This window comes from Neopsephotus bourkii, unplaced genomic scaffold (assembly GCF_033783945.1).
Source record: "Neopsephotus bourkii isolate Nb327-2 ecotype Australia unplaced genomic scaffold, CSIRO-AGI_Nbou_v1 NB_196, whole genome shotgun sequence".
Lineage (NCBI taxonomy): Eukaryota > Metazoa > Chordata > Aves > Psittaciformes > Psittacidae > Neopsephotus > Neopsephotus bourkii.
The window spans coordinates 17384029-17397424 of record NW_026900709.1 but is presented as its reverse complement, the minus strand read 5'-3'; the positions used below and the strand labels follow the sequence as shown (position 1 = coordinate 17397424).

The window sequence follows — 13396 nt, the reverse complement described above, 5'->3', positions numbered from 1 at the left end:
CTTCATTTGTCCCATAAGACTTGTTGCGCTTAGTTTAGTAGGTGATGTCACTTTTTATTTTGGCCTTAACTTCACTCACTTCCATCATCTCTCCTTTTTATCATTTCTTACAACTTTTCTTGCCAGGCCTCTCACAGAGTGAATCATATGCACAAGAGGAAAACTGCTTTTATAAGTAAACCGCACTGAAAACAGAAACATATCACATTCCTGGGACAATTCTACAGCTTGTTCCTCATCTGTAAGGCTTGTCTCCTGTTGCACCGTGGTTTGGAAAGGACAGTTTGGGGGAATGTCGGTGGTTCTTGCATTTTCTTGCAGAGCAGTTCTTGTCTTCCTAGAAAGAACAGTTTTTCTTGTAAGATAAAGAGACTAGTCATTCTAAACTCCACGGGTGGTCACAAATAGCAATAAAGGAATTAAGTTTTATGCCTCCAGCACAGACTCGAAGTGTGTTGAATAAGACCTTAGTAAGTCACATGGTCCATTCAGCAGTCCTGTGAAAACCTTTTATACCTGGCTGGTTCCAGGCATGTTTGTTCTTAAAAAACGTGAATGCTCCCACAGCCCCTGGTGGCAATCTTTCAAATGTTTAATTTTCCTGTCAGTTAGACATTAGGAAAAACATACTTTGCTGCTATCTTAGCTTGTTGTTTCTAATTCTATCCAGAGTTTATGTGGAAAGTAGTTTTTCTTTCTTTGTAACAATCTTTTACATATTTGAAGGCTGTTATCATGTCTCTCCTTAGTCTTCTTTTTCTTCAGACTAAACAAACCCAGTTCTTTCAATCTTTTTCTCATATGTCATGTTTTCTAGACCTTAAGTCTTTATTTCCTTTTTATTTTTCTTTCCTCCTTCCCTGGACTTTCTCCAATTGTTTCATACCTTTCTAAAGTGTGATGCCCAAAACTAGTCGTAAGATTCTAAGGCCATGTCAGTGCTGACTAGAGGGGGAAGAATTGCTTTACCTGTCCTACCAAAGATACCCTTGTTCTGTATGTCAGCCTATGAAACTTGCCATTTAAATATATGGTTGGTGCATGTTTGCTTCCTGACACATCATTGCTCCAGACTGCTTTCTGCAGAGCTTCTGGCAAGCAGATAATTTTTCCATCTTGTATAGATGAGGCTTCCTATCAAAGTGTACGTTGCATTTGTCTTTAATAAAACAAATAAGAAGAAATCCACTCTGTGGATTGCCCCCAAGATTTCTCAAGACCATTTTGATTTATCTTTTGATAGTGTAATAGGGTTTCCAACTCTCCTTCCTCCAGTAACATGTTCTTTAATAACAGTGCCATATAGTGCATCATGTAGGTAATAAATAACAGTGTTGAATACTGTTGGACTCTGGACAAACTCTTTTTTCAATTTTGATATGTGTTTTCAGTAAGTTGTATACACTGATCTAAGCTAGTTCTGAATACACAATTTTTTCTGAATTGGTTATAGAAGTAGCACGTAAGATGCTGTCAGAAGCCTTGCTGAAGTCCAGATACTACATGCATTGCTGCTTCCGTATTCCTTGGAGTTGTTATGTTGTCATAGAAAGGAAACATGTTGTTCTGACATAGCAGTAGGCTTTTTTCTTGAAATGTCTATTAGCGGTTAGTAATCACCTAGTTACTGCTGATCAATGTTGTCAGCTCTTCTGAATGATGAATATTCAGTGTGTTGTTGCCTCAGTGTGAGCTATGCTGTAACACTGCATCAATCCTGAAGAATTCTGCAGGGTTTACACTTGCTTTAATTTTCCCACTAAGTGTTTTTGCTACTGCTTCTGTTGTAAACTGAACTGCAGCATGTTCTGCTCTTCTACAGTGACCTCAGCCTCTAGTGAGTTTGCAGTAGAGGACTGGAAGTTAGGACTCTGTGAGTGGGCTGCTTTCCTCACCTGCCTGTATACAGGACATAAAGGCAATAAACCTATTGTATTTGTGGTGGTTCTTACCCATTTGCTGCAAGTCAGTCTGTCCTGCTGTGGAGATTCTGGACTGCAACACATTGACCATAAAACTGCTACCCTGATAAAATAAAGGTTACTCTAGGTACAAAATAATGGTGATATTTCCACTTGCTGCTTGCTTTGTGAAATTACTGCTTTCCGAGTTATTCTAACATGCCTTCATCAAATCTCAGCCCTAATTACAGGCTATTGCTCTGTAACTGGGTGTTTTGTTTGTCTTTGGATGCACATTAAGGCCAAGGTAATCATAGTGGAGTAATCCTGTGATTTACCATGTAATCCTCCTCCTTACAGTGGAGTAAGGTTGTTGGGTTGGGATTTTTTGTCTGCTTTTGGATAGAAGAAAGTTGACTTGAGGCACCTAGTCCTGGCTCATGGTACATACCATTTTCTCACTGCAAACCACTCATTTGAATGTGCCATTTTAGCTGGTCACCTCAGGCTTCAGTTCAGTAGCGGAAGGACTTCTTTCCATAACTTTCAACTTGGCTTTTTTTCCTCCTGATAGCTCTTAAGAGTTATTTTTCATTCTGGTCCAGAGGAACCATTTGCCAGCCAGGCTGACCAAATACAGCAGAATTGGACAGAGATCAATCAGTGATTTGTTCACTCTAGGAGATGTACCCATTACTGAGGATATGGGAGTGTTAAAGAGAGGCAGAAGGCAACATCATTAAAACCCCATTGTCTGTAAGCAGATAAAATGCCTGTAGAAGTTGGCAAGAGTCATGGCTCTGTGGGGAATTCCACTTCTTGAACAACTTACTGTTCTAGTGATTCACTTATCTGTAAATCTCGTGGGCATTTGACATGGATGCATTTGGGAGCACGTAGAAGAGAATGATTTGGCTGTCTTTTCTCTTGGTTCCTGCTGGAAAGGGTGGGTTTCTATAAGCACACTTACAGCCCTGACCCTTTGCAGACACTTTCCTGATTGTGCTGCTGAAGCTTGTGCAATGGCTGACTTCACCTTCTGTTTGTTGTAGAGCTAAATTTAAATGTGTTGAATATCGACTCTTGCTTACTGGAACAAGTCTTTTGATCTTCTGCTAAGTTGTAAATTTAATTTCAGTCAGTCTATGTATTTGATTTTTTAAGTCCTGCAATTCATTCACTACATAGGAATTCTCTTGTGGGGAATTCATTTTTTTTCCTGTGCTTCCTGCTACCAGTCAAGAGCAGTGACATAGCTGGGAATCGCAGTACAGTCCTGTTCAGTGCAGATGTGAAGTTTGGCACAGTGCTGAACATGCCCTTCCCTGTCCTAAGACTCCCAAAGCAATAATGATGCAAAATTCAATAACAGTCTTCATTCATGGTTTTGAAAACTGTTCTCTAGCATTCCTGTGTTTTCCTGCAAGAGTAGGACTGGGGCTTGTTCAGTGCACCATGAAGTCTGCTCTTTGCATAGATTTTGGCCACTGTGGTGTTAGGTGTTCTCCTAAATTTTCTTTGTTACACTGGAGTGCCTCCTCTTTGGATCTGTCATCAGACGATCTGTACGTTCTTAGATCTTTTTAATCCAACTATGGAGAAGTAGTTCTTCAATATATTTTGTTCATAGTTGAAACCGAGCAATTCTGGTTGGTTATTGCGTCCCAGCTCATGGCAGCTGTTGCCGTGAAAAACTGCCTGCACTTACGTCTAGAATAATAAAAATACATATTTTAAGAGAGGCTGGTAGTGGCCAAAGAGCCAGAGCCAAATTATTTTTCTTTCTGCCTTCATATTCTTTGCTGAACTGCTTCAGAGTTAATTTCTTTGAGGGAATTTATAGCAGTAGTGAAATGCTGTCCTCAGCATCTCTTGGAATTACTGCTTTTTCAGGTTTTCCTGCTTCAGACTTGTTCTCCAAAATATACTTGCACCTGAATTCTTTCATTTTAACTTCTATTTGTTATGCTGACTTCTCTCAGCATAAACCACATATCTAAAATGGGGAGAAAATACATAGAAATCTCCTGTGATGTAGAAGAGTTTCTTTTGACCCAGTTCAGTTCTATTTCCTTTAACAAGTGGTGTGTCTTCCTGATACCTCTGTCTGGTGGGTGTGATTCTGATGTTTTGTGTATAAAAAAAAGGTCTCCAGTTTGTATGCCCTTACATACAAGGCCCTTGGTCCTGCAAGGACCAAGAAGGATGCTGTGCTTCTGTGGGCAACCCAGCTGGAGAATCCCACATAACTAACCTGGGTGGGAAGTTGGGTGCATTGATCATGTCTGCAGACCTAATACTGGATTTGTTGTCTTAGTGGTATCAGCTACAACTTAAGGTTCTCTCATTCCTTATTTTCAGATACTACACTTGATAAGCAGGCCCTCACTTTTTGCCCCCTGCTGCCAACTTGGAATGTTTTCCTATCACCTTTTCCTTAACAAGAGATGTGAATTGCTTCCTTAGTGAACAAGAAAAAAGAGTAGGCTGTGTTTTGCTGTAAACAGCAGATTTCCTTGTTTTCATTTGGCTGCAGACATCCAGACTGCCTTTGCAATTGGGACAGAAAGGATCTTATGTGCAAAGAATAGTTAAAATGCTGGGGATTCTCCAGTGGTTTGGCCACTGCTTGCTGCCCTATGTAAACTCCATGGTTTGCAAGTAGGATGTTCCCCTGCCTGGCCTGCTGTTTAAAGCTGCTGCCCTGCAATTTCTGCTGGGGGAATGCGCCTTTTCTTGGGTAAAACTGGTGTTGAGAGGAGTTGGCTTGGGGAAGGGGAAATGGGGGGAGAAGAGACCTTGTAGCAAGAGTTGTGTTTCGCAGCTTTCTGAGTTACTGAGCAGCTTTTTCTTGGAAGTGTCATGGGGCTGTCTGTGAGGACAGCAAGTTGCTGTGCTTCCTGAGGTCAAACAATGATGTTCTTGGCCTTATGTCTTTAACCCACTCTCTTCTTGCTTACACCCCTTATTCCCCACCCTAGCCCCCTCCCCACAAAAAAAAAAAAAAAAAAAGAATTCCAAACTAGACAACCCCCCCAAAAAACAATAGGGGAAAAAACCCCAAAGCACGCAAAAAGAACATCAGCTAGAGTGCATCCCTCTGGGAGAGTCTGAGCCTTCGAGCTGCAAGTTCCCATTTATTCTTTACAATCCCTGCACTATTAGGGATTTAGGCGAGTGCCCATGTGTTTCTGGCTGAGAGGAGGCTCCCCAAAACACCAGGCAGCCCAGCTTTTTAGTTCCCATTCTGATTCTGCCAGTTACTTCTTTCACTAACTATTGTTTATATACCTCTTCTTTTCTCCCTTTTCTGCCACCTATTCCTATACCTTTTCCCGTAGTTTTAAGGAAAGTGTTTCCCCATAATCCCTCCCAGTTTGGGAACTGAGTGACAATTGTATTTTTCTTCCTTGCCAGAGGATGAATTTATTCTGTCTGTGGTCTGTACTAAGGAGGTATTAATATTCCATTATTCATATATTTAGCTGTGAGATTTATCTGTATGCAAGCAATCCTTTAAAAAAAAAATAGTGGGATGATGGCCAGACGCATCCCACTCACAGGTACTGCAAGTGCTGGAGGAGGATTCCCCCACTGCATATCCCCCTGCCTTAGGAATAGCATTGTGGAAACTGAAAGAGCCTCCTTTGGGGTTCCCCCTGCCTGAGCACCAAACAGAACAGAGGGATGGCTGCACTCTGGTGAAACTGTGCAAGCAGCAACTTGCCTTTTGAGCAGAGCTTGTCTCTGTGGCAAGGTTCCATGACTGTCATGGGGAAGGTGAGAAACAAGTTAATACAGCAAGGCTGGGGGGGGATGCATGGGCATACACTGCTTTGCAGCACCAGAGGCTGTCCCTGATGGCAGGGATGTGTGTACTGCAGTTGCAGATCCTGTATGAGACCTAAAATCTGTCATGGCCTCTATCTTTGTTAATTCTAATGAACTGGGTGTTCTCTGTGTATTTTCTCTGTGATACCGATAAAGTTGGCTTGTTATTATTTGAGGGGTTTATAAGAAAAGCTCTCATACAATACTAGTGGCTATCAGAAGCACTTTGCTTATCTGGTAGGTGGATAATCGGAAATTATTAATAACAATTCTGGATGGTCGTGATTGCACTGTTATCAGGCGAGTAGGAAATATTCCTGCTAATGCACTGGTTTTGGCTCATGTAATGTTTAAGTAGGGCATGCTAAATGTTATGTATCTTGTGCTGAACTTCAGCCTTTCGATACAGACATTGCAAAATCAAAGGAAAAAATAACATTTAGTTGGCGCTGAAATGGTTTTTGAAATGACTTTGTTTTCTTTTTCTACTTTTGCTTTTTACCTCTGCAGGACTAGTTTCTTAACAGGACACATACTGTTCTCCCTGTAACTTCTTTCTAGGCCGTGAATTTCTGTGCATAAGGGAATGTTCCTCAACTTGGCATTATGCATGGTAGAAAAGGCACTGTTCAACCTAATTTTTTAGGGCTGGAGTGTTAAAAAGCTTACAGTGAGACCATGGTGAGGGGGAAGAAAAGACCTACCCACCTCTGTGGTTGTATATGCCTTTTCATACTCACTTTGGACTGTTCTTGTCTGGTTTCGCAGAGCCTGCAGCATCTTGGTTCTGCCTGAACTGGACCAGAGTGTTCACAAGCCCTTCTCTTCCATTTTCCGAAGCTTCAAAACTGTAATTGGTGTGAAATGCTGTGGGCTCGGGGAGTTCACAGCGAGCTGGTACATACCCAGCATACTGTAACCTCTCTGTCAGATTTGGAAGGAGAAGAGGGAAAGAGTCCACAGTCCTAAGGGACTGGTTAATAGCAGCATGCTATGTCCTGTTAGCTAACTGTCCTGCTGCTTTTAGTTACTGCTTTAACAAAGCTGGTCATTAGCTGCTGGGACAGATGATTTCTAGAGGATTATTTGCATTACACAATTTCATGCTTTTTAATAGCAACTTTTTAATTAAAAGGAGAGTCCTTTTGGAAGCAGCCTGAGCAGCTGCAGCTGAATTCTGTGTGTTTAATGTAATTAGAGGAACAGCTGGGGTGGGAGCTGAGCACCCAGCTCACAGGCAGTTGCAGGTTGGTGGTGGCTCCTTGCGGGACAGGCCTCCTGAGTGATGCGATCCATTCAGGAAGCATCCTGGCACACAGCCAGGCTCGGAGGTGTGGGACAATTCCCATCCTGGCTGCTCAGGCTGGCAAGCAGCTGGGAGAGCAGGGAGTGGGTGGTAGCCATCTGCGTCAGTTGACTTGTCACTTGTGCTGCCACAGATGATGGTGCTCGGTGCGCAGTCTGTTGGGCCGTGGGTATGTGTGTCTGTAGTGTCAGCATCTCCTGGTACGCTGGAGGGTATCTGTGGAAGAGGGCATCAGGCAGGTTTTAGCCCCCAGTTTTATTCTGATGCTTCTGGCATGCACAGCCTCTTGAAATATGCCCCTTGTGGTATCTCTCACCTCTTCTGTTTCTCCATGATATAGGCAAATGTCTGATTAGAAACTGCTGAGAAGTGAAGCTGTGGCTGTTTCTAATGAGTGGCTGGCCTTTAAATAGCGTTGTTCAGGCCAGAAGATCCCAGAGCACTTTTCAGTTTGCACTACTAAGGTTGTGTGCAAGAAGTCCTATGTTGCAATTACCACCATCTAGGAGACAACCAGAAATCCCTGTTGTCATGTATTAGCTCTGCTGAAGGTACTGCAGCATGAGCTACTTGAGGGTCCCAAATATTATATAATCACAGCACACAGTGTGTGCTGGTGCCCAGGCAGTTGGCTGATAGTGTCCTTTACATTCCCATAATATCCACGTGCTTTACACTAGCAACACCAGTGGACTTAGATTTAGCAGACAAGATTATCCTACTCTATAGCTTGAGCACTGTCCCTAAGGACGAGCAAAGACCAGTGGTATGTAGGAGCCTATTTTACCATTTCCTTAGCAGAGATGAGTAATTGCAAAGTGAAGATACTGGAAATTGGCCCATTAAATTACTCTTCTGTTTGTGTATTTGCCTTTTGTTGGGACTTGGATAAGTACTTTGCTTGCTGAGATTTACTTTGCAGCAGGTTGCCAGAAACGGCCCTGTGGTACAAGAGCCTACCTCTCCAACTATAGGCTGATCCCCCACTCAGCCCTGCTCCTCTGTTTGCTGTGGATGTGGGGTATAGGAGAATGTTCGTCCTGGGCCTTTTACATGTGACCTTTTAACAGTGAGGCGCCTGTTCCTTTTCAATGTCCTTTTATGTTCCTGTAGTTCAGGTAGACTTTTGTAAGAAATGAAAGCTCTTTGCAGATTTCTTCATGATTCACTTCAACTTTTGCATTCACAGAGACTTGGTTTGCGTGACTCAGCAGCAATTTACATTGGTTGTTAGGCTGCTACAATTTGTGTGAGGGCGATTTTCCCCTTGTGTTTACTTGCTTAGTATCACACTCGCACAGCATCGGGGAACTGCGGCTGCCTGTACAGGGTCACTTTCTTCAGGCTGGGAATGGAAACCATGTGGCTTACTTACTGTATTGCTGTTTCTCACTAAAATACTTCATTTTCTGTAGTTAATACCATGGCTTATTAGTACTTCTTTTTTTTTTTTCTACAATAAAAACTGTACACGCATGAGAATTTTGAACCACTTTGAAGTATCAGTTTGAAGTTTTGTTCTTGAGGCAAGATTTCCAGCAAGACTCTGAAGACAGCAGGCAGAGAACAGTAATAGTCACAGCAGATGTTCTTAGAAAGCACTTGAACTCCTGGTACCCAGCTGCTGTTAGGTTCAGTAACCGCAGCATGTCCCCTTGAGCCGCTCACTGTGATATCTGGCTTTGTGCAAATGCTCTGGGTTGCATCAGGGCCTCAGGCCCGACTTAAACACCCACACAGGACAGATGTGTAGCTTGCATCAGGTGGGGTTGAAGGTCTGAGGTTTTGGGGAAAGGGGGTGATTTGGTCTCTCTGTTTTTTAATGTTGTTAGTTATTTTAACAGAAGACCAGCTTTTTGGAGATGCTTCCTGTGCAGCTGAGTTTACATGGGATGAGGCTGGAGAGGAGACTGAGGGAAGAAAAGGATGCTTAAGGCATTTAGCTAGGTTGTGCCTTGTGTGTAGTGATGCATTGCAGCTCTTTAACAGTGCAGGGTTACAGGTGTGTGCATTTAAAATTGGAGGGACAGATTTAGGTAGCGGTCTCTCATTACACTTGGTGGAGTACCACTACAGTACCAGATTCAGGACTGTATATGACGAAAGTCAGGCAAGTGGTGAGGCACGCTTTCTGCTGACCAACCAGCTGGTACTGGTGCAGATGATATTTCTACCTAACAGTCTGTAATGATTCTGCTCCTTTGGATAGCATTTGTTCTGGCATTGCTGACTACTGCTGTGGGGTTTTACTTATTTCTGAAGTTATCTGAAAGACTTGACAGTCGTAGAAATCAGATGTGCTTGTGAGCTCTACAAGCTCTCCATTCTTTGTGTGGATGGGAGTGTTCTGTGCTTTAAAACCTTGGGTAAAGTCTTTCACTGCATCCTGTAACCGATTTGTCTGACTTGCTCCTGTTTTCTTTCTTACTCCCCTCTCCTTGACTGTTCTTGCTAACCGTTGTAGTACATGCTCTTTCATCCATCAGAGACCTTTGACGTGGGAGCAGTCATCAGGTGACCCTGGCTGTGTGTGGTGTTGGCAGGGACTGATTTCCCCTATCTGTAAGAATCCCTGTGTTAAGAGTGTTTGTCTAGGAAGAAATATGGTTTGAACTGCTGCTTCTGGGTGACAGAATCAGTTACTAGAAGCAATCTACTTCATCTTCTGGTGAACAGAGATCAGGTTCCTTGGCAAGTGCTGGGCTCTTTTGTAGTTTGATCGTCTTTTGGAAGACCCGGTGTTGCTGTTGAGCAACTTCCCTGTTGCTGTGACTTGAAACTCTTCTTATCACTTCTTGTGATGTGTGTATTTGTCTAGCCTGCAGCTAGGCATAGATGTCACTGCTCCCCTGACAAGAGCCAGAAAGAAAAAGGGTTCAGTAATATTTTTGAAGAAAAGGTTAACTGGATGAATACTTGTAATTCTCCATTTTTCTTATCATGGGTAGTCAGTTCTGGGGAATCCTTTACTCTCCAGCATCTACAAATTACTGTATTTCTCACCCTCTCCTATCAACAGGTTACACAGGTATGAGCAGCCTGTGTGGACTCTACTCAACTGCCTGGGTGAACCTGAACTTGTGGTAGTAATGGAGATCAGAATCACAGAATGGTTGGGGCTGGAAGTGACCTCTGGAGATCATCTAGTCTAACCCCCTGGCTAAAGCAGATTAACCTAGAGCAGGTTGCACAGGGTTGCGTCCAGGCAGGTTTTGAATATGTCTAGAGGAGACTCCACAACCTCTCTGGGCAGCCCTGTTCCAGGGCGCTGTGACTCTCAAAGTAGTTTTTACTTGTATTCAGATGGAACTTCCTGTGTTTCAGTTTGTGCCCATTGTGCCTTATCCTGTCACTGGGCAGCATCCTCTCAATACTCACCCGTCTGACATTTGTATGCATGAAGATCCTCTCTCAGTCATCTCTTCTTCAGGCTAAACAGGCCCAGCTCTCAGCCTTTTGCTCATGAGTGATGCTCCAGTCCCCTAATCATCTTCATAGCCCTCCACTGGACCCTCTGCAGTAGCTCCTTGTCTTTCTCAAAATGGTGAGCCCAGAACTGGACACAGTATTCCAGATGTAGCCTCACTAGGGCAGGGTGAGAAGGGGAGAATCACCTCTGTTGACTTGCTGGTCACACTTCCTAATGCAGCCCAGGATACAGTTGACCTTTTGGCCACAAGGCACATAGTGGCTCTTGGTTAACTTGTCCACCAGGACTCCTAGGTCCTTTTCCACAAAACTGCTTTCCAGCAGGTCAACTCCTCTCATTGCTGCCCTGTACTTTAAGCCTAATGTTTTCAGCTGTTACTAGGTATTCTCATGGGAGGGTTGCTGTCATCTTTCCTATAGCTTTTCTGGAGTTTGCTGCAGCACCATGTACTCCTTGAGCTTTGTTACCTCAGCAGATTAAATCCTGTGCAGATTTTGTTCCAGCATCGCTCTGGGCCATAGCAAGAAGGCAGCTCCCTTGTTAAGTTACTGACCTGCGTCCTGCCTCCAAGGCCTTCTTTTGCTGTGCAGCCCTAGGGTGATGTACAGCGTCAGTATTTACGGACTGCCTCTGTCCTCCTGTCACTGTTCCTCACCTAAGGATGCAAACAATGTTTTACTGTCCTTGAAGGCTCTTTCTGCTGCCTCTGCCAGCTGAATTGTGACTTCCTTCCCTTTTCTTAATGTATCTGTCAAAACTGCTCTCCTCAGGACAAAGAAATAGCACCAATCAGCTTATTTGTTTTATTTTCTGACATAATTCGCTGCCTGCATCTTTACATCAAAGTTTATCGTTCACTATTTCTCACTTCTACCTGCAGACATGTTTGCTGTTCCCTTTTCATGGCCACTGCTGTCACCCTGCTGGCAGCTGTGCTCCTCTGTCATGATTTCACTCATACTGCTCTCCTCTCTGCTTGATTTCTTGCAGCGTTTTGATGACCTTTCAGGTGCCAGAGGAAGGAGAATGCTCTCTTGTGCACACTGAGCGTCACCACACATTATCTTAACACATTCAGTTTTCCTTGAAGTTTCTCCATCTGTTCCCTCTTCATAAGTGCTCTTCACAGACTTTTGCCTGTGTCCTGGGCCTCAGCTCTTGTTCATGTGCTGGTCTCCTGCATTCACCTCAAATAGTCTTGGGCACTGGAGTGAAAACTGCCCTTCCCTGGGAATCCATGTGTCTGTTTCAGCCATTTCCCATCTTGTTTCCAGTCTTGAATGGAAATCTTTCTCCTAGAAAATACCTTTCTCACTTGCATTTCTGTAATGCTGCCTTTGTTGGTTTCTGCCAGCTGTTCAGGACGCAACTTTTCTGTAAACACAAAAGTGTATTACAATGAAGTTATTATAAAGCCAACTAAAACAGCTTACTTGGAAGAAGATCTTTACTGCAGGGAATGATTTGAGGAACACAGTTCGTAAAGGTGATGTGTCTGTTTTCATGCTGTAGGAACAGCATGTTGCATCTGAAACACCTGTGGTACTGGTACTCTAACTGTACTTGCTTGCTTGTGGCATTACTCTGGGTGAAGTGCTCCTCCCAGACCCCTGTGGTTAGATGCAGTAGAAATGCTATGAAAGGAAATTGGTCAAGGGGCCAGGTCAGATAGCTTGTAGGTAAAGGCAGGGAAAATACAGGAAAGCATAGGCAGAAAGAATAAGGAAAGAACAAAATCCTTTTAGGAAAGGTACTGGCAGTGGACTCTGCACATCTGTGCTACTCTCAATTTTGACTTTGTGTGTGTTTGTGTGCATGTGGGAGGGTGCCTTAGCAAAGGAGAGTTGCAAGAAGAGGGGTGAGCATTAAGAACATTTGCAGAAGCTGTTCCATATGAGGTAGGAGCATGTGCCAAGTGCTTGTTTGAAACATTCCCAAGACAGTGATGATAGCTGATGTCATGCACCAGTAAGAGGTGCAAACTGACCTCTTAATAGTGGCAGAGAGAAAATCATTATGTTGAGAAAAGTCAAGACGGGTCACCTGTATTTTATGTGGCAGAAAAAGGAAGACAGGGAAGAGAGGCAAAGGTACCATTCAAGTGACAAAGCAGGATAACAAGAGTTTTCTTGTAGGGGTGAGAACAGTAACATTACTTTGGTCAATACTCGATTAAAAGGTGTTACAGTGACTGAGACACAGCCTACTCTCAGCTAAGTGCTTCAGTTGGGTGAATCAACAGGGAACACTGTAGATGGTCATGTGAAGACAACAAGTCCTGGTCAGGGTGTGAAGGTTGAGGCATCGAAGCAAACAGGATTGCTAGCTTGCAACTCTGGCAGGGAAAGTAGTGATGTTTTCCAGCAGGGGAGGAAGCAAAGAGCAGGGTAGGTTGCAATATGAAATTAAGCACTTTGTTCCCAGGTTACAATTAGTGCCTAGGTGTCCAATAAGCATCAAATAAATTGAGATTTTGATTCAGACAGGATGAAATGGGACTCTTCTGGCTGCTTAGATACAGTAGTTATTGCCAGCGTGTAATGTGGGGAAAGCAGGACAGAGCCCTGAAGACCTCACAATACCAGGGGACAGTGGCCCATCATGGAGGCAACCCCATTCCTGCAGGTTAAAGCAGACAAGGAAATGGAAAAGATGAAGGTTAATTTAGGCAATAGGAACAGAACTCAGGGAGAGGATAGGTAAGGAAGCTGAAGGAGAATGAAATTTTGAGAAGGGGAATGTCTGTAACAAACAGATCAGAAATAAATTGAGACGAGGAACCGGCTCTGGATTTTGTGTAAGGATTTGGAGCGTAAGTCAGAATGAAGTGAGGAAAAGGAAAGAAAAGGAGGGAACTTCATGGAGCTTTGCAGATGAAAGGCAGAAGGGACATCAGTGGCACTGACATGTGGATGAGGCTGGAAGTCT

General features: G+C 43.5%; 1 protein-coding gene across 14 annotated transcripts in view; it reads left to right on the top strand.

The window, feature by feature from the left end:
* Positions 1-13396, top strand: part of CAMK2G (calcium/calmodulin dependent protein kinase II gamma) — a 121537-nt gene that overhangs the window by 53981 nt on the left and 54160 nt on the right. The gene's annotated exons all lie outside the window — the stretch shown is intronic.